Source organism: Gigantopelta aegis, chromosome 7, assembly GCF_016097555.1.
Source record: "Gigantopelta aegis isolate Gae_Host chromosome 7, Gae_host_genome, whole genome shotgun sequence".
Lineage (NCBI taxonomy): Eukaryota > Metazoa > Mollusca > Gastropoda > Neomphalida > Peltospiridae > Gigantopelta > Gigantopelta aegis.
The window spans coordinates 14459752-14483282 of NC_054705.1; positions in this window are offsets into that span (position 1 = coordinate 14459752).

A 23531-nucleotide genomic window follows, 5' to 3' on the forward strand; every position below is an offset into this window, starting at 1 on the left:
AGCACAAGTTGACATAAACTACGGCTATAATGTCATATTCTTACACACCTACTGATGATAACACCATATGATATCATACGACAAGAATACACAGCCATACCATCCACTGAAATAAGCACGATCAATTCGGATTGCTTTGTCGAAAACACATTTTAGTTAGAAAATATATTTTTTTAAATGTTAAACCAGTTTTTTGAAGATATATATATATATAACAAATTATAGAATACTATATTCGTGTCCGTTAGATACCATTTATATCACAATCCTTTGTTTAAAAATATTCTAACTAGTTTTCTCTCGTTAGATACGTTTTGAAACAGTAATAATTCACAACCCCACCCCCTCCAAAAAGGAAAATAAAAAAGAGAGAAAAAACACACACACACACCCCAACAAAACAATCAACAAACAACATAAAATATAATAATAACAACACAAAACAAACGTTATGGCTATAGTAGTGTATTACAATACTATCCCGAAACACAACGGACGCGTTTTCAGGGAAGTTAGTAGGTGGGGGTCTAAACTGAGGCGAGCGACGTTTATTAGGGATGTCGAGTCACTATACTGCAGAAAACATATTGAAAAAAGAGAAGAAAGAAAACTATTTGCTTGACCCTCGAAACCCTCCCCCAGCACACGCACCTGCAGTTGTCAAAAAAATACCCCCCCCCCCCCCCCCCCCCCCCCCCCAAAAAAAGCCACAAAAAACCAAAACAAACAACCACACACAATAAAGCGGCTATAGTAATAGACCAACTCATTAAACATCAGTCGGTGATGTGATGATATGATTAAGAAGCCATCGGACTTGAGACTGGCATAGGCGTACGAGCTCCCATTTGTGTAGGGGGTGGGGGTAGGCAAGAAAATGGTTGAACATTTATTCATAATATTATTAGCTTTACTCCCAAAACGCTATATATGGTTGCAAAGGAATCACCACGCAATTTTCAGGGTAGAATCATGGAAATACATGGTTAAAAGATCAGGTTGGCACATTTTGCCGGAATTAGAGAATTTGCTCCAGAACTAGGGAGTCAGTTCTACCACCCCCACCCCCACACCGTGTCGTACGCTTATGGAGACTGGAAGGTACTGGGTTCACATCCCTGTAGAGGCTTCCACCAAGAGCCAGTGAATGAACACTAGTTTTTATTTAAAGAATTAATCTTGTAACTCGTTGTTTAAAATCGTATATAAAATTATTTGCCCACCGTGAGGCGGGACGTGATTCAGATGCGCGGTCGGTCTGGGATCGATAAATGGCAGTGGGCCCATTGGGCTATTTCTCGTCCCAGCCAGTGCACCACGACTGATGTATCAAAGGCTGTGGAATGTGCTATCCTGTCTGTGGGATGGTGCATATAAAAGATCCCTTGATACTAATGTAGCTGGTTTTCGCTCTTAGACTATATGCCATAAATACCAAATGTTTGATATCCAATAGCCGATGATTAATAAATAAATGTACTCTAGTGGTGTCGTTAAACAACAACAACAATATACCCTGCTCATCGTTAAATATGATTCAAACTCAAACAGCCATGCGTGTAGTAACCTTTGTAAAATTTATGTTTTGAAGTCTCTTGGCTATTAAGTCGGAAATAGCTCTAGCACGGAAACACAATAGTTATTACACGTCGTCACTAGGATACACGAAAGGAAAAACCTGGTTAACACACCAAGAAGAGGTTGACCGAGTACAGTTATTTTCAGCAACTGCAATTACTGGCACGTAGTAGGTAGGGCACTGTAAATAAACACAAAAAATACACTTCTAAACTGTCGAATTCTTGATATACGAGGGGCGAGACGTAGCCCAGTGGTAAAGCGCTCGCTTGATGCGCGGTCGGTTTGGGATCGATCCCCGTCAGTGGGCCCATTGGGATATTTTTCGCTCCGGCCAGCGCACCACGACTGGTACATCAAAGGCCGTGGTATGTGCTATCCTGTCTATGGGATGGTGCATATAAAAGATCCCTTGCTGCTAATCGAAAAGAGTAGCCCATGAAGTGGCGACAGCGGGTTTCCTCCCTCAATATATGTGTGGTCCTTAACCATATGTCCGACGCCATATAACCGTAAATAAAATGTGTTCAGTGCGTCGTTAAATAAAATATTTCCTTCCTTCTTGATATACGTTTTGTTACCTGTCCTACTACGGTATGTAAATAATGCATTGCCGAACTTATCGGGTAGGAGGGGCAATGGAGGGCTGTTGCATCCCCATAATAATATGAAATGGTGCCATTTTTACTTTTAAAAGACCCTTTTATCAAACTGGAATATAGCCTTTACATGTATTAGTTTACTCTACCTTTTTTACTCTTCTTTTTTGTACTCTGCTATCTTAACTTGACTAACTTAGTTACGATTATGAAACATACCGTATATTTCCACCTATATGTCCACCTCGGCTATAACTCCGGTCCCTAATCATATAATAATATTATGATTAAAAACAAAATTGACTTATAGGTGAATATACTCGTTATATGTTATTAATTTCAGAGTCATGTTTATACAATTTAAAGCTATATTCAGAACGTGTTTATTAAATTTAAAGCTATATTCGGTACATGTTTATTAAATTTAAAGCTATATTTGGTCCATGTTTATTAAATTTAAAGCTTTTTCGTTACATGTTTATTAAATTTAAAGCTATATTCGGTACATATATATTAAATTTGAAGCTATTTTCGGTAAATGTATATTACATTTAAAGCTATATTCAGTACATGTTTATTAAATTTAAAGCTATATTCGGTACATGTTTATTAAATTTAAAGCTATTTTTGGTACATGTATATTAAATTTAAAGGTACATGTATATTAAATTTAAAGCTACATGTATATTGAATTTAAAGCTATATTCGGTACATGTTTATTACATTTAAAGCTATATTCAGTACATGTTTATTACATTTAAAGCTATATTCAGTACATGTTTATTACATTTAAAGCTATATTCCGCACATGTTTATTACATTTAAAGCTATATTCAGTACATGTTTATTACATTTAAAGCTATATTCCGCACATGTTTATTACATTTGAGCTATATTCAGTACATGTTTATTACATTTAAAGTTATATTCGGCACATGTTCAATACATTTAAAACTATATTCAGTACATGTTTATTAATTTTTGAAGCTATTCGGTATATTTTTTTATTAAATATAAAACTATATCTGATACGTATTTATGAAACATAAATCTATACAGGGCACATGCTTATTATAGTTAGATCTATATTCGGCACATGTTTATTACATTTAAATCTATATTCAGTACGTTTATTAAATTGAAATCTAAATTCGGTACACGTTTATTAAATTTAAAGCTCTATTATTAAAACAAACATACACTATAATGCTGCTTTAATGTGCAGTTTCACGGGAAAGGTTGCATAAAGAGTCTCACTGGGACCCAAAAAATTAACTATGCAGCATTCTATAAAAAACAGTATTTTTAAAAAGCAATATGACTAGAAAATGTTTTATAAAAAATTGGACCTACAGCTGTTACAGTTTATAAAATAATCAGTGATATGATTACATGCACAGCATAAACATATGAGGACACATAGGTACAGCATAATCATAAGCTTTTATGTGATACATTTCTAAGGATAAACAGAGGTGTTTTTTAAAAATAGAAAACTGTTAAGAGTAACTATTTTTCATTAATAAGGCCAAAGATGTTCAGTTTTTTGATGATTTTTGGTAATATTTTAGCTTTCAAACAATGCAGTGTGAAAATGGCAATTTCGTTTAGGAGGGGACATTTTTTTTTTAACATTTAGATTTCAGTTAAATAAACTGAGACTGCTCTTAATCTTTTTTAAAATTTTAATTCATAATTGTATTAGAAAATAAAAATTTGATATGAATCTGCATGTAATGGTATAATTAGATAATTAACATTGAAAGATTACCTGTCATTCATATGTACACTGCTGCATACAAGACACACAATCTACTTACAAGCTTGCAATGTCCTTATTTGTCAGCTTTATTTTGTAATATTTGGATTTTACATCCTGCAACTGTGGCAGAATAAAAGGCTCGTGTACTTCAACCGTTAAAGGCCCAAGAAAGATGAAACGACTTTCTAAGCACTCCATTCCGACAGTCTGGGAGGACCTTGTCCGTGGCCATTTAAATGTTGATGTCACTTTACACTCACGAAGGCATTTCATACAAATATGATCACCTTCAAGCATTTTACACTTGCATTGTGTATTGGTTATTCGTCCGATGTAATAACCCTCGTCATAGTAAACAGTATTCTTAAGAAACATCAGATTCTACAGTAATATGAACTGACCTGCCTTAAGCAGCCATCTGTATAAAACAGCCACCTGTGTTAAAAGGCCAATTTGATACAGGTCCTCCTTATGGTAATGTTTAACACAGTTTGACTGTATATATACACATGGCAGAATAAAGAACCAATATTGATCTCTTGGCTATTAAGTCGGAAATAGCTCTAGCACGGAAACACAATAGTTATTACACGTCGTCACTAGGATACACGAAAGGAAAAACCTGGTTAACACACCAAGAAGAGGTTGACCGAGTACAGTTATTTTCAGCAACTGCAATTACTGGCACGTAGTAGGTAGGGCACTGTAAATAAACACAAAAAATACACTTCTAAACTGTCGAATTCTTGATATACGAGGGGCGAGACGTAGCCCAGTGGTAAAGCGCTCGCTTGATGCGCGGTCGGTTTGGGATCGATCCCCGTCAGTGGGCCCATTGGGATATTTTTCGCTCCGGCCAGCGCACCACGACTGGTACATCAAAGGCCGTGGTATGTGCTATCCTGTCTATGGGATGGTGCATATAAAAGATCCCTTGCTGCTAATCGAAAAGAGTAGCCCATGAAGTGGCGACAGCGGGTTTCCTCCCTCAATATATGTGTGGTCCTTAACCATATGTCCGACGCCATATAACCGTAAATAAAATGTGTTCAGTGCGTCGTTAAATAAAATATTTCCTTCCTTCTTGATATACGTTTTGTTACCTGTCCTACTACGGTATGTAAATAATGCATTGCCGCACTTATCGGGTAGGAGGGGCAATGGAGGGCTGTTGCATCCCCATAATAATATGAAATGGTGCCATTTTTACTTTTAAAAGACCCTTTTATCAAACTGGAATATAGCCTTTACATGTATTAGTTTACTCTACCTTTTTTACTCTTCTTTTTTGTACTCTGCTATCTTAACTTGACTAACTTAGTTACGATTATGAAACATACCGTATATTTCCACCTATATGTCCACCTCGGCTATAACTCCGGTCCCTAATCATATAATAATATTATGATTAAAAACAAAATTGACTTATAGGTGAATATACTCGTTATATGTTATTAATTTCAGAGTCATGTTTATACAATTTAAAGCTATATTCAGAACGTGTTTATTAAATTTAAAGCTATATTCGGTACATGTTTATTAAATTTAAAGCTATATTTGGTACATGTTTATTAAATTTAAAGCTTTTTCGTTACATGTTTATTAAATTTAAAGCTATATTCGGTACATATATATTAAATTTGAAGCTATTTTCGGTAAATGTATATTACATTTAAAGCTATATTCAGTACATGTTTATTAAATTTAAAGCTATATTCGGTACATGTTTATTAAATTTAAAGCTATTTTTGGTACATGTATATTAAATTTAAAGGTACATGTATATTAAATTTAAAGCTACATGTATATTGAATTTAAAGCTATATTCGGTACATGTTTATTACATTTAAAGCTATATTCAGTACATGTTTATTACATTTAAAGCTATATTCAGTACATGTTTATTACATTTAAAGCTATATTCCGCACATGTTTATTACATTTAAAGCTATATTCAGTACATGTTTATTACATTTAAAGCTATATTCCGCACATGTTTATTACATTTGAGCTATATTCAGTACATGTTTATTACATTTAAAGTTATATTCGGCACATGTTCAATACATTTAAAACTATATTCAGTACATGTTTATTAATTTTTGAAGCTATTCGGTATATTTTTTTATTAAATATAAAACTATATCTGATACGTATTTATGAAACATAAATCTATACAGGGCACATGCTTATTATAGTTAGATCTATATTCGGCACATGTTTATTACATTTAAATCTATATTCAGTACGTTTATTAAATTGAAATCTAAATTCGGTACACGTTTATTAAATTTAAAGCTCTATTATTAAAACAAACATACACTATAATGCTGCTTTAATGTGCAGTTTCACGGGAAAGGTTGCATAAAGAGTCTCAATGGGACCCAAAAAATTAACTATGCAGCATTCTATAAAAAACAGTATTTTTAAAAAGCAATATGACTAGAAAATGTTTTATAAAAAATTGGACCTACAGCTGTTACAGTTTATAAAATAATCAGTGATATGATTACATGCACAGCATAAACATATGAGGACACATAGGTACAGCATAATCATAAGCTTTTATGTGATACATTTCTAAGGATAAACAGAGGTGTTTTTTAAAAATAGAAAACTGTTAAGAGTAACTATTTTTCATTAATAAGGCCAAAGATGTTCAGTTTTTTGATGATTTTTGGTAATATTTTAGCTTTCAAACAATGCAGTGTGAAAATGGCAATTTCGTTTAGGAGGGGACATTTTTTTTTTAACATTTAGATTTCAGTTAAATAAACTGAGACTGCTCTTAATCTTTTTTAAAATTTTAATTCATAATTGTATTAGAAAATAAAAATTTGATATGAATCTGCATGTAATGGTATAATTAGATAATTAACATTGAAAGATTACCTGTCATTCATATGTACACTGCTGCATACAAGACACACAATCTACTTACAAGCTTGCAATGTCCTTATTTGTCAGCTTTATTTTGTAATATTTGGATTTTACATCCTGCAACTGTGGCAGAATAAAAGGCTCGTGTACTTCAACCGTTAAAGGCCCAAGAAAGATGAAACGACTTTCTAAGCACTCCATTCCGACAGTCTGGGAGGACCTTGTCCGTGGCCATTTAAATGTTGATGTCACTTTACACTCACGAAGGCATTTCATACAAATATGATCACCTTCAAGCATTTTACACTTGCATTGTGTATTGGTTATTCGTCCGATGTAATAACCCTCGTCATAGTAAACAGTATTCTTAAGAAACATCAGATTCTACAGTAATATGAACTGACCTGCCTTAAGCAGCCATCTGTATAAAACAGCCACCTGTGTTAAAAGGCCAATTTGATACAGGTCCTCCTTATGGTAATGTTTAACACAGTTTGACTGTATATATACACATGGCAGAATAAAGAACCAATATTGATCACTGCACAACTTTTTAAGTGTGACAGAATAATAAACAAAGCTGACATCTCTCAGTCAAACCCACTAACACCTGCAGATTGTCAACAAATGTCTTCTCAGACTTCCATACAAGTCACATGCACATAGCAACACTCAGACATGTCAATATCAAATCTGCTCAGCTTTAACATGTTGTAAAATGTCCTTTACAGAACTTGAACATTGTGACATAAAATTGCCACTGCATCAGTGAATGGATAGTTAATTTTAAATTAATTTAAATCATACATAGAAGCATATTTTATTTTTTTATTTTAGACATACAGTAATTCTCAATAATGCATCATATCTCACAACCCTTTTACGAAAAATCTATCAAAAAAACTTCATATATATTATGAAATTGGCATAGACTTGTATTTTGTATCCATTCGATTAAATATATTGATAATGTAATAAAAGCACTTTGCAAAAAGATATTTAAATATACATGTTAAAATTGTGTTTAAGAGTGGACATTTTGTTTAACATGCAAAATCTTGTGTATTTACAGAACTACAATTCACACAAACACAATAATTATACAAATTAGTTTTTGCAGGCTATTATGCATGTACTATATGATTAAAGCTTTGTAACCTGCCTGTATATATTTATTTGACCCATGTTTAGGAGGGGACATTTTTTAACGGAAATGTTTAGGCTCTATGTTACAATAAATATCTCAAAGTAAATAACAAAGTTACATCGATTTTTGTTCTTGACACAACTGTAGGTGTCTATTGTGATTAAAGTAATACAAAATAATTGTTGTAAAATGTTATTTGAATTATTTATAGGTCAATGTTCATGACAGGACATCTTCCAAATTTTTTTTAACGGAAAACAGGGTTAGTTCTTTAAAATACTGTAAATTTATAACACAACATCCAGTTTTAATATGGTTGGTAAAAGAAATGTATACCAGTAGTCTGGTATTCAAATAAATAAAAATAAAAGTATCTATTTCACATCACATTATTATTAAAATACATGTAGTGATGAAATAATGGAAAAATGCAAATGAGACTCGTAAATGTGTTATTTTAATATATAAATATTCACCACTTGATGAAAAATCAAGTTATTTCAATAAAATGTGGTTTGTAGGTTGCTATACCATTCACACAGGTACCTATAAAATTTCAGCAGAACAGAGCTTTAAATTTTAACCTTTCCCGTGAAACTGCCCTAATACAGTATGCTGAATTATCTAAAAGCGATATTGCGCCTTTAACATGTGAGTTGTAACAGTGTCGATGTTTCTTGACGGGGAAAAGGTATCGTTGTTACCGAAATGTCATTACCTGAGACGTGAAAAACACGTTGTCATGGAAACCAGACAGATGAAACTAGCGTGTTGTCAAAGTTTGGCGTAGGTCGGAAACGTTCCCACTCAATCATTCGTTTTACCAGTTTAACAACTGATCTTATCGTCCTCATGCTGCACTTTAAACAATACATGGGACGGGATGTAGCCCAGTGGTAAAGCGCTCGCCTGATGCGTGGTCGGTCTAGGATCGATCCCCTATCGGACTATTTCTCGTCCCAGCCAGTGCACCAAGGCTGTTATATCAAAGGCTGTGGTATGTACTATCCTGTCTGTGGGATGGTGCAGATAAAGGATCCCTGGCTACTAATGAAAAAATGCAGCGGGTTTCCAATCTAAGACTGTATGTAAAAATTACCAAATGTTTGACATCCAGTAGCCGATGATTAATAAAGCAATGTGTTCTAGTGGTGTAGTTTAAACAAACAATACAATTTAAAAAAAAAAAAATCCCAAACAAACAACCCTCCTCCTAAATAAAATATATACCCCCTCTGATAAAACCTATACAAACATGTGCAGCCGGAAAAAAAGTTTGTTTTATTTAATGATACTACTAGAGCACATTGATTTATCAATCATCGGATATTGACTATCAAACATTTGGTAAATTTGTCTTAGAGAGGAAACCCGATACATGTTTTCATTAGTAGAAAGATATTATTTATATGCACCACCCCACAGGCAGGATAACACATACCTCAGCCGTTGATATACCAGTCGTGGTGCATTGGCTGGAACGAGATATAAATCAATGGGCCCACCAAGATCGTTCCTAGACAGATCGCGCATCAAGCGAGCGTTTTACCACTGGTTACGTCCCGCCCTATGTGCATCTAATGCTAGTCTCAGACTACCAACTGCCAGCACGAAGTTGGCCAACTTCCTGTTCTCACGACTTCTACGACTGTCCAGTTGCTAGTCTGAGCGTTCACACAGCTCGATTCTCGTCGTATAAGCCATTAGTTGTTAGTTTGAGCGTTCACTCAACTCGATTCTCGTCGTATAACCCATTGGTTGTTAGTCTGAGCGTTCACACAACTCGATTCTCGTCGTTTAACCCATTGGTTGTTAGTCTGAGCGTTCACACAACTCGATTCTCGTCGTATAACCCATTGGTTGTTAGTCTGAGCGTTCACACAACTCGATTCTCGTCGTATAACCCATTGGTTGTTAGTCTGAGCGTTCACACAACTCGATTCTCGTCGTATAACCCATTGGTTGTTAGTCTGAGCGTTCACACAACTCGATTCTCGTCGTATAACCCATTGGTTGTTAGTCTGAGCGTTCACACAACTCGATTCTCGTCGTTTAACCCATTGGTTGTTAGTCTGAGCGTTCACACAACTCGATTCTCGTCGTATAACCCATTGGTTGTTAGTCTGAGCGTTCACACAACTCGATTCTCGTCGTTTAACCCATTGGTTGTTAGTCTGAGCGTTCACACAACTCGATTCTCGTCGTATAACCCATTGGTTGTTAGTCTGAGCGTTCACACAACTCGATTCTCGTCGTTTAACCCATTGGTTGTTAGTCTGAGCGTTCACACAACTCGATTCTCGTCGTATAACCCATTGGTTGTTAGTCTGAGCGTTCACACAACTCGATTCTCGTCGTTTAACCCATTGGTTGTTAGTCTGAGCGTTCACACAACTCGATTCTCGTCGTATAACCCATTGGTTGTTAGTCTGAGCGTTCACACAACTCGATTCTCGTCGTATAACCCATTGGTTGTTAGTCTGAGCGTTCACACAACTCGATTCTCGTCGTATAACCCATTGGTTGTTAGTCTGAGCGTTCACACAACTCGATTCTCGTCGTATAACCCATTGGTTGTTAGTCTGAGCGTTCACACAACTCGATTCTCGTCGTATAACCCATTGGTTGTTAGTCTGAGCGTTCACACAACTCGATTCTCGTCGTATAACCCATTGGTTGTTAGTCTGAGCGTTCACACAACTCGATTCTCGTCGTATAACCCATTAGTTGTTAGTCTGAGCGTTCACACAACTCGATTCTCGTCGTATAACCCATTGGTTGTTAGTCTGAGCGTTCACACAACTCGATTCTCGTCGTATAACCCATTAGTTGTTAGTCTGAGCGTTCACACAACTCGATTCTCGTCGTATAACCCATTGGTTGTTAGTCTGAGCGTTCACACAACTCGATTCTCGTCGTATAACCCATTAGTTGTTAGTCTGAGCGTTCACACAACTCGATTCTCGTCGTATAACCCATTGGTTGTTAGTCTGAGCGTTCACACAACTCGATTCTCGTCGTATAACCCATTGGTTGTTAGTCTGAGCGTTCACACAACTCGATTCTCGTCGTATAACCCATTAGTTGTTAGTCTGAGCGTTCACACAACTCGATTCTCGTCGTATAACCCATTAGTTGTTAGTCTGAGCGTTCACACAACTCGATTCTCGTCGTATAACCCATTGGTTGTTAGTCTGAGCGTTCACACAACTCGATTCTCGTCGTATAACCCATTGGTTGTTAGTTTGAGCGTTCACACAACTCGATTCTCGTCGTATAACCCATTGGTTGTTAGTTTGAGCGTTCACACAACTCGATTCTCGTCGTTTAACCCATTAGTTGTTAGTTTGAGCGTTCACACAACTCGATTCTCGTCGTATAACCCATTGGTTGTTAGTCTGAGCGTTCACACAACTCGATTCTCGTCGTATAACCCATTAGTTGTTAGTCTGAGCGTTCACACAACTCGATTCTCGTCGTATAACCCATTGGTTGTTAGTCTGAGCGTTCACACAACTCGATTCTCGTCGTATAACCCATTGGTTGTTAGTTTGAGCGTTCACACAACTCGATTCTCGTCGTATAACCCATTGGTTGTTAGTTTGAGCGCACTCGTCGTAAGTAAGGAAGGAAGGAAGGGAATGTTTTATTTAACGACGCATTCAACACATTTTATTTACGGTTACACTTATATTGAGAGAGGAAACCCGCTGTCGCCACTTCATGGGCTACTCTTTTCGATTAACAGCAAGGGATCTTTTATATGCACCATCCCACAGACAGGATAGTACATACCAGGGCCTTTGTTACACCAGTTGTAGAGAACTGGCTGGAAAGAGAAATAGCCCAATGGGTCCACCGACGGGGATCGATCCTAGACCGACCGCGCATCAAGCGAACGCTTTACCACTGGGCTACGTCCCGCCCATCGTAAGAAAGGAGTTAGGGATATTACAACGCAACTGTTGAGTTGGCCAATTTTCTGCTGGCAGTTGGCAGTCTGAGCCTAGCATTAGATCGACATGCCATTTTCAATAGCAAATGCCATATTATTCAACAAGCCTTGAGAGTGTAAACAATTACGCGTAGCGATGTCTGCTTATGGTCCCCTCCCTTGTACCCGCCCCTGCACCCTGACAAACCTTTCGATAAAAGAGGAAAGCCAATGATGAACCTTTCAGTTTTGTTCTGAAAAAAAGTTTTTTTGTTTAACGACACCACTGGAGCACATTGATTTATCATCAGCTATTGGATGTCAAACATTTGTTATTTTTGACGTATTGTCTTACAGAGGAAACCCGCTATAAATATGTTTTTATTAGTAGCTAGGGATCTTTTATATGTACTATCCGACGTAAAAGATAGCACATACCACAGACTTTGATACCCCAGTGGTGGTGCACAGGTTGGAACGAGAAACAACACAATGGGCCCATTGACGGAGATCGATCCCAAACCGACCGCGCGTCAGGCGAGCACTTTACCACTGGGTTACCTTCTTTCCCGATAAAGTTAAAAATTGATTTTGTTTAACGACACCACAAGAACACAATGACTTATTAGTCATCGGCTATTGGATGTCAAACATTTGGTAAATTTGACATTTAGTCTAAGGATGTTTTTTCCCATTAGTAGTAAGGAATCTTTTATATGCACCATCCCACAGACAGGACAGCACATACCACTGCCTTTGATACACCAGTTGTGGCGCACTGGCTGGAACGAGAAATAACCCAATGGGCCCACCGACAGGGATCGATCCCAAGGAACATTTAGTTTTTAAAAGTTTTCTAGTCGAGTAAAAATTGGTTAGCAACTATAGTAGTCTATACTGTTTAATGTTTTAAAATTGTGTAGCGATCTCTGAAACATGCATAGCGAATCGTGACAAGATTCTGAACCAACTGTTCCCTGAATCCCAAACCGACCGCGCACCAGGCGAGCGCTTTACACTAGGCTACGTCCCGTCCCCGAGAAAGAACTAAATCCAATGATAAACCTTTCTGTATTGTTCTGAAGGAAGGACATGTTTTATTTAACGACGCACTCAACACATTTTATTTCCATTATATGGCGTCAGGCATATGGTTAAGGACCACACAGGGATTGAGAGACAAAACCCGCTGTCGCCACTTCGTGGGCTACTCTTTTCGATTACCAGCAAGGGATCTTTTATATGCAACATCACACAGACAGGGTAGTATATACCACGGCCTTAGATGTACCAGTCGTGATGCACTGGCTGGAGCGAGAGAGAAATAGTTCAATGGGCCCACTGACGGGGATCGATCCCAAACCGACCGCGCACCAGGCGAGCGCTTTACCACTGCGCTACGTCCCGCCCCTGAGAACGGACTAAACATTTCGGTATTGTTCTGAGTGCAGGTTGTTTTTGATCTTATCTCTTTCAGTCCGCCGAGATGGTAATCAGATTCCGATGCGCTGCAATAACAATGCGCGCCACAATCAGTTTAAGATGGCAGGCATTCTTCGTGTATCATCAGAATAGCTGTGTGCTTTGCAGGGGCGGAGCCAGGGTCTTGTAATGGGGGGGGGGGGGGGGGGGGGGTAACATAATTCGAAAACGCGTAATTGACTTTTGTCGAAGTCAAATGCTCCGATATTCCAAAGGGAGTGAGATGTTTGGAGGATCAATGGCATGCCAACCAGGGGTCTAATTCACTATACTCTCGCAACTTTGCGATCTCACAGTGCAATGCTAAAAGACTAACAAAGAGGATTCTCTGTTGTCTAGCAGAGCCTAAGAGATTTTTGTGAATTAAGCCCCTGCTACCCACATCTCCGGGAAATTTTTAAAGGAAGATGCTCAAACACGCGTTTTTAAGGCAGTGTTGTATATTTTAAATATTGTGCGTTTAAGAAAGTCACTGATAAAGGTATTTTAAAAGGGCGGAGACGGAGGGGGGGGGGGGGGGGGGGGGGGGGGTCGGTGTCAGAAAATCTCTCATCTACAAACTCGAACCAGAAACCATTAATGAACATCAAGTGGGCCACGTGACAGCTATTTTAGGAAGTACGCTCCATTGATAACTACCTTTCGCTCGTTGGATACGTATTAAAGGGACATTCCTGAGTTTGCTGTATTGTAAGATATTTCCGACTAATACAATATTTCTACGATTAAACTTACTTATTAAATATATTTTCTGGTTTAGAATATCAGTGTCTGTATATTCAATGTGTTTCTGGTCGTCTTAATGTTAGTAAGAAACCCAAACTGGAATTTGCCTTCAAATAATTTCGTATGTACGAAAAAACTTATTTTAGGAAATAAAGTAAAATTTAACCTAGTACAAATATTAGAACTATCAGAAACACGTTTAATATACAGCCACTAATATTTTATGCATAAAAATACATTTGATATGTAATTACAATCGTTAACAAGTCTCTGTTAGTCGATAACATCTTAAAAATTGCAGCAAACTCAGGAATGTCCCTTTAAAACAACTCGTTGTAAGATAAATGGTATGTATCGGACACACATGTAGTATTCTCTGTTTAACATCAAGAACACTCTTCCAATGTTCTCAATGAATAGAACTATAAGACACTGCAGCTAAGCTAATATAATGCTGTCGGTTGTAAATTGATGGATTAAACGGACAGACCCTAGGTTTTAAACACTAAAGGCCCTGCTACACGATACGAGTGATTCGTACGAGTGACTCGGATTGCAACGCCAACAAGCATATCGTAACGTGTGGCATGTCATACGATTGAATCGGCCCGAGTCACTCGTACGAGTCGAAGTTTAGAACTTGTTCTATTTTCATACGATTGAATCGGACGTTTAGGGACGTTGACCAATCAGATCGTGGCGCAGATAACGTTGACGTTCTGAGTGTAATGGCGGAAAACTCTGTTCGCTTGTCGTCGGTACAGACCCAACAGCTCATAGAGTTGTATCAGTGGCACAACTTTTTGTTGGAGGTGTCCAGTCATTTATATAAATACAAAGACGTTACGACAGCCGCCTTCTTATCAATACACAACATTGTTTACCATGGTTACAGGAAGGAAATTTTTTCAATGACGTCACGTTTCATACAATTGACAAGTACCATGTGGCAACACGTCCGATTCAATCGGTCCGATTGACTCGTGCCAGTGACTCGCACGAGTAACTCGGTCCGATTGACTCGTGCCAGTGACTCGCACGAGTAACTCGGTCCGATTCTATCGTATCGTGTAGCAGGCCCTTAAGACATATTTTTCACTATTAGAGCCGTTTATGATCACTAAAATAAAACATTACTTATATTTCATTGGTTAGATTATCCATTTCCGTAAAATTGAAGTGTTTCTGGTCATCCTGGCATTTCTAATACCACACAATGTATTTTTAAAAACGCACGAGCGTTTAAGAAGTAACGGTTATGGAGTCGCGTTTTAGTCAATTTTTAAAGGATATTTCAACGTCACGGACTCTTGTTTCACTCTGTTGTATTCAAATTTGTTGCAATAAATAATTATTTATTGTAGAGTTTCATTTATTGCCAACTCATGTTTCCGTTTGATGCAAACGGAATATAAATTTATCAGCACTAAATTGAACCATTTTCATTTCATTTCGACTTATTTTCGTTTTTGTATCCAATTAAGGTTCAAGCACGCTGTCCTAGGTACACACATCAGCTATCTGTCCAGGACAGTGGGTTAGTTGTTGGTGGTTAGTGAGAGAAAAGAGGGTGTAGTGGTCTTACACCTACCTACTGAGTCGTTGAAACTCGCTCTAGGTGGGAGCCGATACCGGGCTGCGAACCCAGTACCTACCAGCTTTTTGTTCGATGGCTTAACCACGACACCACCGAGGTCGGTTAAACTGAATCATAACTGAAGCTATAACTGTGTTTATAAAAGGGACACAAGCCCAACTGAAGTATTATCTGTTTGTATGAAGATTTATTTCCCTTGGTTTAGCTCTTTACTATGCAATTCGGATGAAGCATTAATAGGCATCTTTTTCTTTTTCTTTTCCAGTTCCCTCTTAATTCATTTTATGCAAAAGTATATTAGGTAACGAGTGTTGTACCCTAATAAGTAACACTCGGATACAATTATAGTGTTAATTACTCTCCTGGCATCGCGTGTTTATGTCTTCGCAGTAGCGTGTGCTCACGCACCTACCATTGTCATTCTGAACCAGCCTCGATGGCGCAGTGGTTAAGCCTTCGGACTACAGGCTGGTAGGTACAGGGTTCGCAGCCCGGTACCGGCTCCCACCCAGAGCGGGTTTTAACGACTCAGTGGGTAGGTGTAAGACCACTACGCCATCTTTTCTCTCACTAATCAACTAAACAACTAACCAACTGTCCTGGACAGACAACCCATAAAGCTGAGGTGTGTGCCCAGGACAGCGTGCTTGAACTTTAATTGGATATAAGCAGGACAATAGTTTAAATGAAACACGCACCTACCATTGTCATTCTAACTAAAAGTCTAGTTCTTTCTACGTGCGCTTTACACTAGATGTAGCTCAGTCGGTTGAGTGCTCGCTTGAGGTGATTGCGTCATAGGATCGAACCACCTCGGTGGATCCATTCAACTGATAGGATTTTACTCGTTCCAACCAGTGCATCACAACTGGCCAAATGCCGTGGTACGTGCATATACAAAGTGTGGTAAAGCGCTCTCTTGATGCGCGGTCGGTCTAGGATCAATCCCCGTTGGTGGGCCCATTGGGCTATTTCTCGACCCAGCCAGTGCACCACGACTGGTATATCAAAGGCCGTGGTATGTTTTATCCTGTCTGTAGGATGGTGCATATAAAAGATCCCTTGCTACTAATGAAAAAATGTAGCTTGTTTCCTCTGTAAGACTTAAAATTGCCCAATGTTTCATATCCAATAACCGACGATTAATTAATCAGTGTGCTCTAGTGGTATCGTTGAATCCAAACAAACCTTTAACATCTTTGTCTATCATCAAAAGAAGTAGCATATCTGACGGCAACGAATATTAACTGACAAAAAAAGAGAAGATATTCTTTTTGGCTCGCCCTAGCAACAACTTTAATAATTATAGTGCCGATTACAAATTCCGAAAACCCTAGTAAATAATACCCCCAAACCGCACACACTTTCTCCACTACATCCTAACACATGTTTTTACCAAAGAACTTGCCATTAATATTTCTATGGTCGTTTTTTACCTCCGTTTCTTCTTCTGACAGCAAATAGAAGAATTTCTATTGATGTTATTTTTTTCTTCTCCATGATGATGTTGAAGTTGTTACTTTATGCTCCATCTGACGCCTGTAATGACTTTCGTGTCCTTGCCAGTGAAGTTGGATGTACAAACTGACGAATGTTCAGTGCGCATGCTAGCACGCGTCAGTCAAAAATAAATGACGCAGTTCGTAATTTTGTCTGTAATATCAGGTTTTTATTGACCGTAAAAATGTACTCTAGGTGTTGTTGTTTGTTTGTTGTTGTTGTTGTTTTTTTTGTTTTTTTTTCAATTTATTATTATTATTTTTTTAAATTATTATTCTTGTGTTTAATTTGTGTTTAGGTGTTTGTGGAAACAACAAGAGCCAACTTTAGACTTTACAAAGCCTGTTTATGTCTTACACGCGTGTAGGCCTAACTACATACATTTACAATGCTTAAACACCTGTTTATGTCTTACATGTGTGTAACTACATACATTTACAATGCTTAAACACCTGTTTATGTCTTACATGTGTGTAACTACATACATTTACAATGCTTAAACACCTGTTTATGTCTTACACGCGTGTAGGCCTAACTACATACATTTACAATGCTTAAACACCTGTTTATGTCTTACATGTGTGTAACTACATACATTTACAATGCTTAAACTCCTGTTTATGACTTACATGCGTGTAACTACCTACATTTACTATGCTTAAACACCTGTTTATGTCTTACATGTGTGTAACTACATACATTTACAATGCTTAAACACCTGTTTATGTCTTACACACGTGTAACTACATACATTTACAATGCTTAAACACCTGTTTATGTCTTACATGTGTGTAACTACATACATTTACAATGCTTAAACACCTGCGTCGAAGACTTTATAAATTCGGCCGTAAATGATTTAAGGAAAATAAGAAAATAATGTTTTGAGATTACACACCACACCACAAAACAAAACAACAACAAAAACACTGTTATCGGTTTTATTACAAATGTTAACATTATCGTCAGTAGCAATTGATTTGGTCCAAAAAGCCCTCAACTGACTTCGATGCCTGCTAGATGGCGCCTCTTCCACGGCGATCAAAGTTTTGTATTTGTTTATCGACACCACTAGAGCACATTGATTTATTAATCATCGGCTATTGAATGTCATATAGTCTTAGAGTGGAAACCCGCTACATGTTTCCATTAGTAGCAAGGGATCTTTTATATGCACCGTCCCATAGACAGGATAACACATACCACGGCAGGGTAACTTTAAATAAAACATTCCTTTCTTCCTTCCCTTATTTCTTTCCATCGGTATATTAATAATTATTGATACATCACTAATAATGCAGTTTATACACTGAACTTGAAACCTGCTAACAGTTAGTAGCAGGGGAGAAAGGCGGGTTCGCGTTATGTCGCTGGCAGCACTTACTGCCGATATTGCGTCTTTAATTGTTTACACACCGGACCGACTGCTGGCGCTACTTACCGCGAAACTGTATCTTTAATTGTTTACACACTGCTAGCACAATATTGTCTCTGTGCACAGTTGGCATGGGAAGCCAGTCGGAAAGAATGCTGCAGACATCGTTGCACATAAAGCAGGGCAGTAGAAAGGATTTTTAAAGGGGGTGTTTGTTTTTGTGGCCCTTTTATGGTGACAAATTTATGTGTCACTGCCGTAGCTAGTGGAATGGGGGTGGGGGAGGGGGGCGGAGAGAAGGAGTTATTTTTATTTTTAAAGTAAAAACTAGGCTTTCCGGTACAAAACGGTCTCGTCTGTAGCCAGAAGGGGGTGGGGGTTGGGGGAGGGGGTGTAGAGTTTAGAGTGTATGGGACAGATCAGCCCCGACATTTTCCAGATCATATACTTGTTTTACTAAATTCGTATATTTATTAAAACAATAAACTTCTCGATACTGTTGATGAGGGTTTTGGTTGCAGTAAATAATATTATTAGCAGTTACTAATTATGTGTTCCCTTATCTCTTTCTATCAGTATATTTCACGAGGGACCTAATAGTGATACTACATGGTTGCGACTTTGATATAATATTTATTACTCCCAAATCTGAATGTGATTATTCAACTCCCGTGAACTGTTTTATGCGCCGATTATTTAGAAACAGATTATAAATTTTTATTTTTTTATTTTAACGACATATAATCTCAGAGAGGAAACCCGATTACCTCGAACTAGATTAGCCAATTGCATTACAACCGATAAAATCGTAATGTTTGTTTTACCGTCCTCGGTGGCGTCGTGGTTAAGCCATTGGACATAAAACTGGTAGGTACAGGGTTCGCAGACCGGTACCGGCTCCCACCCAGAGCGAATTATTATTTTAACGACTCAATGGGTAGGTGTAAGGCCACTACACCCTCTCCTCTCACACTAACCACTAACAACTAACAACTAACCCTCTGTCCAGGACCAGTGCTTATAAAACGTTTAGAGTCCAGACTCCATCTCTAATGATGTCACACACATACAATATGTATGGCGTTGTCATGACATTACTGTCTCAGACTCTATTAGAGTTTCGAGTCTAGACTCTAAAAGTTTTATAAGCACCAGGCCTGGACAACGTGCTTGAACCTTATTTGGATATAAGCACGGAAATAAGTTGAAATGAAATGTTTGTTTTGTCGGGGCGTGGCGTGGCGTGGCGTGGCGGTATTAGCTCATTGGGTTGAGCTCTCACCTGAACCTCTTTGGTGGATCTAGTCTCTGACTGGGGGTTTTCCGTTCCAACCAGAGCCCCACGACTGTTATATCAAAGACCGTGGTATGTGTTGTTCTCTCATAAAAAAGACCCCCTTGGTGCTAAGGGAAAACTGTAGCTGGTTTCCTCTGAAGACTATATGTCAGAATTACCAAATATTTGACTCACAATAGTCAGATCAATGAGCTCTAGTTGTGTAAACACAAAAACTTGAACTTTCATTATTATCGCACAAATTGAAAACAAAAATATTCATTGGCGTAGCTACCTATACTATGTGGGCACTCATTTTCTTTCCTTCTAAGACTATATGTCAGAATTGCCAAATGTTTGACATCCAATCAATGTGCTCTAGTTGTGTCGTTAAAAACACACAACACTTTAATTTTCATTACTGTCGCAAAAATTCCAAGCAAAAATGTTCATTGGCGTAGCTACCTATACTATGTGAATACTCATTTTTATATCAAACGCCGTGGTATGTGTTGTCCTGTCATAAAAAAGATCCCTTGCTGCATGCTAAGGGAAAAATGTAGTGGGTTTTCTCTCAAAACAAAAATGTTCATGGGCGTAGCTACCTATACTATGTGAGCACTCATTTTTATATCAAAGGCCGTGGTATGTGTTGTCCTGTCATAAAAAAGATCCCTTGCTGCTAAGGGAAAAATGTAGTGGGTTTTCTCTCAAAACAAAACTGTTCATGGGCGTAGCTACCTATACTATGTGAGTTCTCATTTGTTTCGTTGCTATATCTATCGCAATCATCTGATGGCATGTTATGCTAGATTATTATTCGCCTCTGGGATTGAGTTGGAATAATATCCTAGTGTCGCATACCACTATGTGTGGAATCTTGGAACAAAAAGCGTCCTGTATTTAGGTCAGAACACCCAGTTTATATAATGCAAAAAGAATGCCAAAGGATTGTTGTTTATCAATATGTAGTGAAGCTGTGACGTACCTAGCGGTGGAGGGGATTGCATGGGCAGTTTGCACCCCTAGACAAATACAACCAGATCCCTTTTTAGTTTCAAAAATGTCGTTTCTGCCTAGTTGGGAAAGGCACGGAATTATTGTTCCTCAATTTGTTTAACACCCCTAGAAAATACGAACAGATTCCTTTTAAGTTTCAAAATGTCTTTTCTTCCTAGTTGGAAAAGGCACGACATTATTGTTCCTCAATTTGTTTACCCCGCCCTCCGGAATTTTGGACTAGATACGGCCCTGATTCTAGGACAGTTCTTGTGTTTGAAACATTAACACTGAGTTAAAGGGACATACCCTAGTTTTTAAACACTAAGGCATATTTTTCACTATTAGAGCCGTTTTTGTTAACTGAAATCGTACTTTACTTAGATTTTATGGTTTAGTTTATCCATTTCCGTACATTCGAAGTGTTTTTGGTCATCTTAGTGTCATTAATATCACAAAATGCATTTCTCGTATTTTTAAAAACACACGTGCGTCTGAGAAGTAACAGGTATGAAGTTGGAGTTTTAGTCTATTTTTAGAGGGTATATCACCATTTCAAAGTCACAGACTCATGTTTCATGTTATCCAAATGTGTTACAGGTTTGTAGATTAACTAAACTTAGTGTTAATTTTTACGGGTTGAAACTAGGATCTATCCCTTTAAGGCGACGCCACACTTTACCTGTGCCTGGAATGAGAATAGCCGATAGTGACAAGGCACACATTGCGATTTCATCGGTTGCTGTGCACTCAGCTATTCTCGTACGAGCCACTCGTAACGTGTGGCGTCGCTTTTACTAATAATTCTCGTTCCAGACAGTGCACCACAACTGGTATATCAAAGGCCGTGGTATGTGTTATCCTGCCTGTGGAATGGTGCATACAAAAGATCCCTTACTGCTAATCGAAAAAGAGTAGCCCATGACGTGGCAAAAGTGGGTTTCCTCTCTGGGATCGATCCCCGTCGGTGTACCCGTTGGGCTAGTTCTCGTTCCAGCCAGTGCACCACGACTGGTATATCAAAGACCGTGGTATGTACTACCCTGTCTGTGGGATGGTGCATATAAAAGATCCCTTGCTGCTAATCGAAAAGAGTAGCCCATGACGTGGCGACGACGGGTTTCCTCTCTCAATATCTGTGCGGTCCTTAACCATATATCTGACGCCATATAACCGTAAATAAAATGTGTTGAGTGCGTCGTTAAATAAAACATTTCCTTCCTTCATATAGGATGGCGTCGCCTTTACTAGTAATTCGGCGTTTATACTCGAACGTGGTTGTATTTGGTACTCTCTACCCTCTATGCCATGCAGCACCGCCCTGTTTAGTCGACTATGATCCGCGCACCACTGCCATAGTTATGAAGTAAATAGCAGAAAAACATCTGTTGTTGCTTACCTAGTAACCCGAGCTGGCCCACTCGTTTCATTTCGTCGTCATCATGCTACGAAAAGTCGTTTGTGTCGTAATCACACGGAAAGAAACCCGACTGTTATGACAAGGCGGTAATATGTTTACCCGGTGTGTCAATAGCGGTAATACGATGTTCTAATACATATGTTTTGTGGAGAAAAAAAAAATGTATACCAAGCGTGCTCAAATATTGGTTTCTTCATTTTATGATAAAATATCAACGGAATCTTTTTTATTTTTTTTTAAGAGACGGAACGTAGTCCATTGGCAAAGCGCTCGCTTGATGCGCGGTCGGTAGGCTCATTGGGCTCTTGCTCGTTCCATACAGCGCTACTCAACTGACGTACCATAGGCCGTTGTATGTACTATCCTGTCTGGGACGCTGCATATAAAAGATCACTTGCTACTAATGGACAAAAAAGTAGCGTGTTTTCTCTCTAAGACTATATGTAAAAATTACCAAATTGTTTTCAATTTATTTTCTACGGAAGCACGACTCGATCTCCTTATAAACGTCATACGCCACAGACTAGCTCCCACGTTTCTGCTAAAATTTAAAACCTACCCCTTTCTCCTTTATATATACATGCATGTATGTATGTATGTTTGTATGTATGTATGTATGTATGTATGTATGTATGTATGTATGTATGTATGTATGTATGTATGTATGTATGTATGTATATATATGTGTGTATATATATGTGTGTGTATATATATATATATATATATATATATATATATATATATATATATATATATATATTTCATGGTATGACTCGACCTAACACTAGACACTGGGCGCCACAATCTGGACCTTCTCTCCTCCTGCATTAACGTCATGCACACGTGTCAGCATTGCGTCGGGAATATGGCTAATGCCCGCACGATTATGAGAAGAAACCCGCAGCAGCCGATCCATGGTCGACGTGTAAAGATGTATGTGCTATCCTGTGTGTGGGATGGAGCATATAATAGATCTCTTGCTACTAATGCAAAAACAAATGGCGCGTGTTTCCTGTCTATAACTATCGCAGAATTACCAAATGTTTGACATCCAATAGCCAATGGTAAGTACATCAATATGCTCTAGAGGTGTCGTTCAACAAAACAAACTTTTAGATATGCGGGGGCATGCTGTCTCTAAACAAGCATTCGTTTTCTTTCCTTTCGCTGAACAAACATTCCTTTCCTTTCTGAGAACAAAACCTACACCAGATGTCGTGTTTATGTGGGCGGTGATTGGATGTAATTTTATTTTA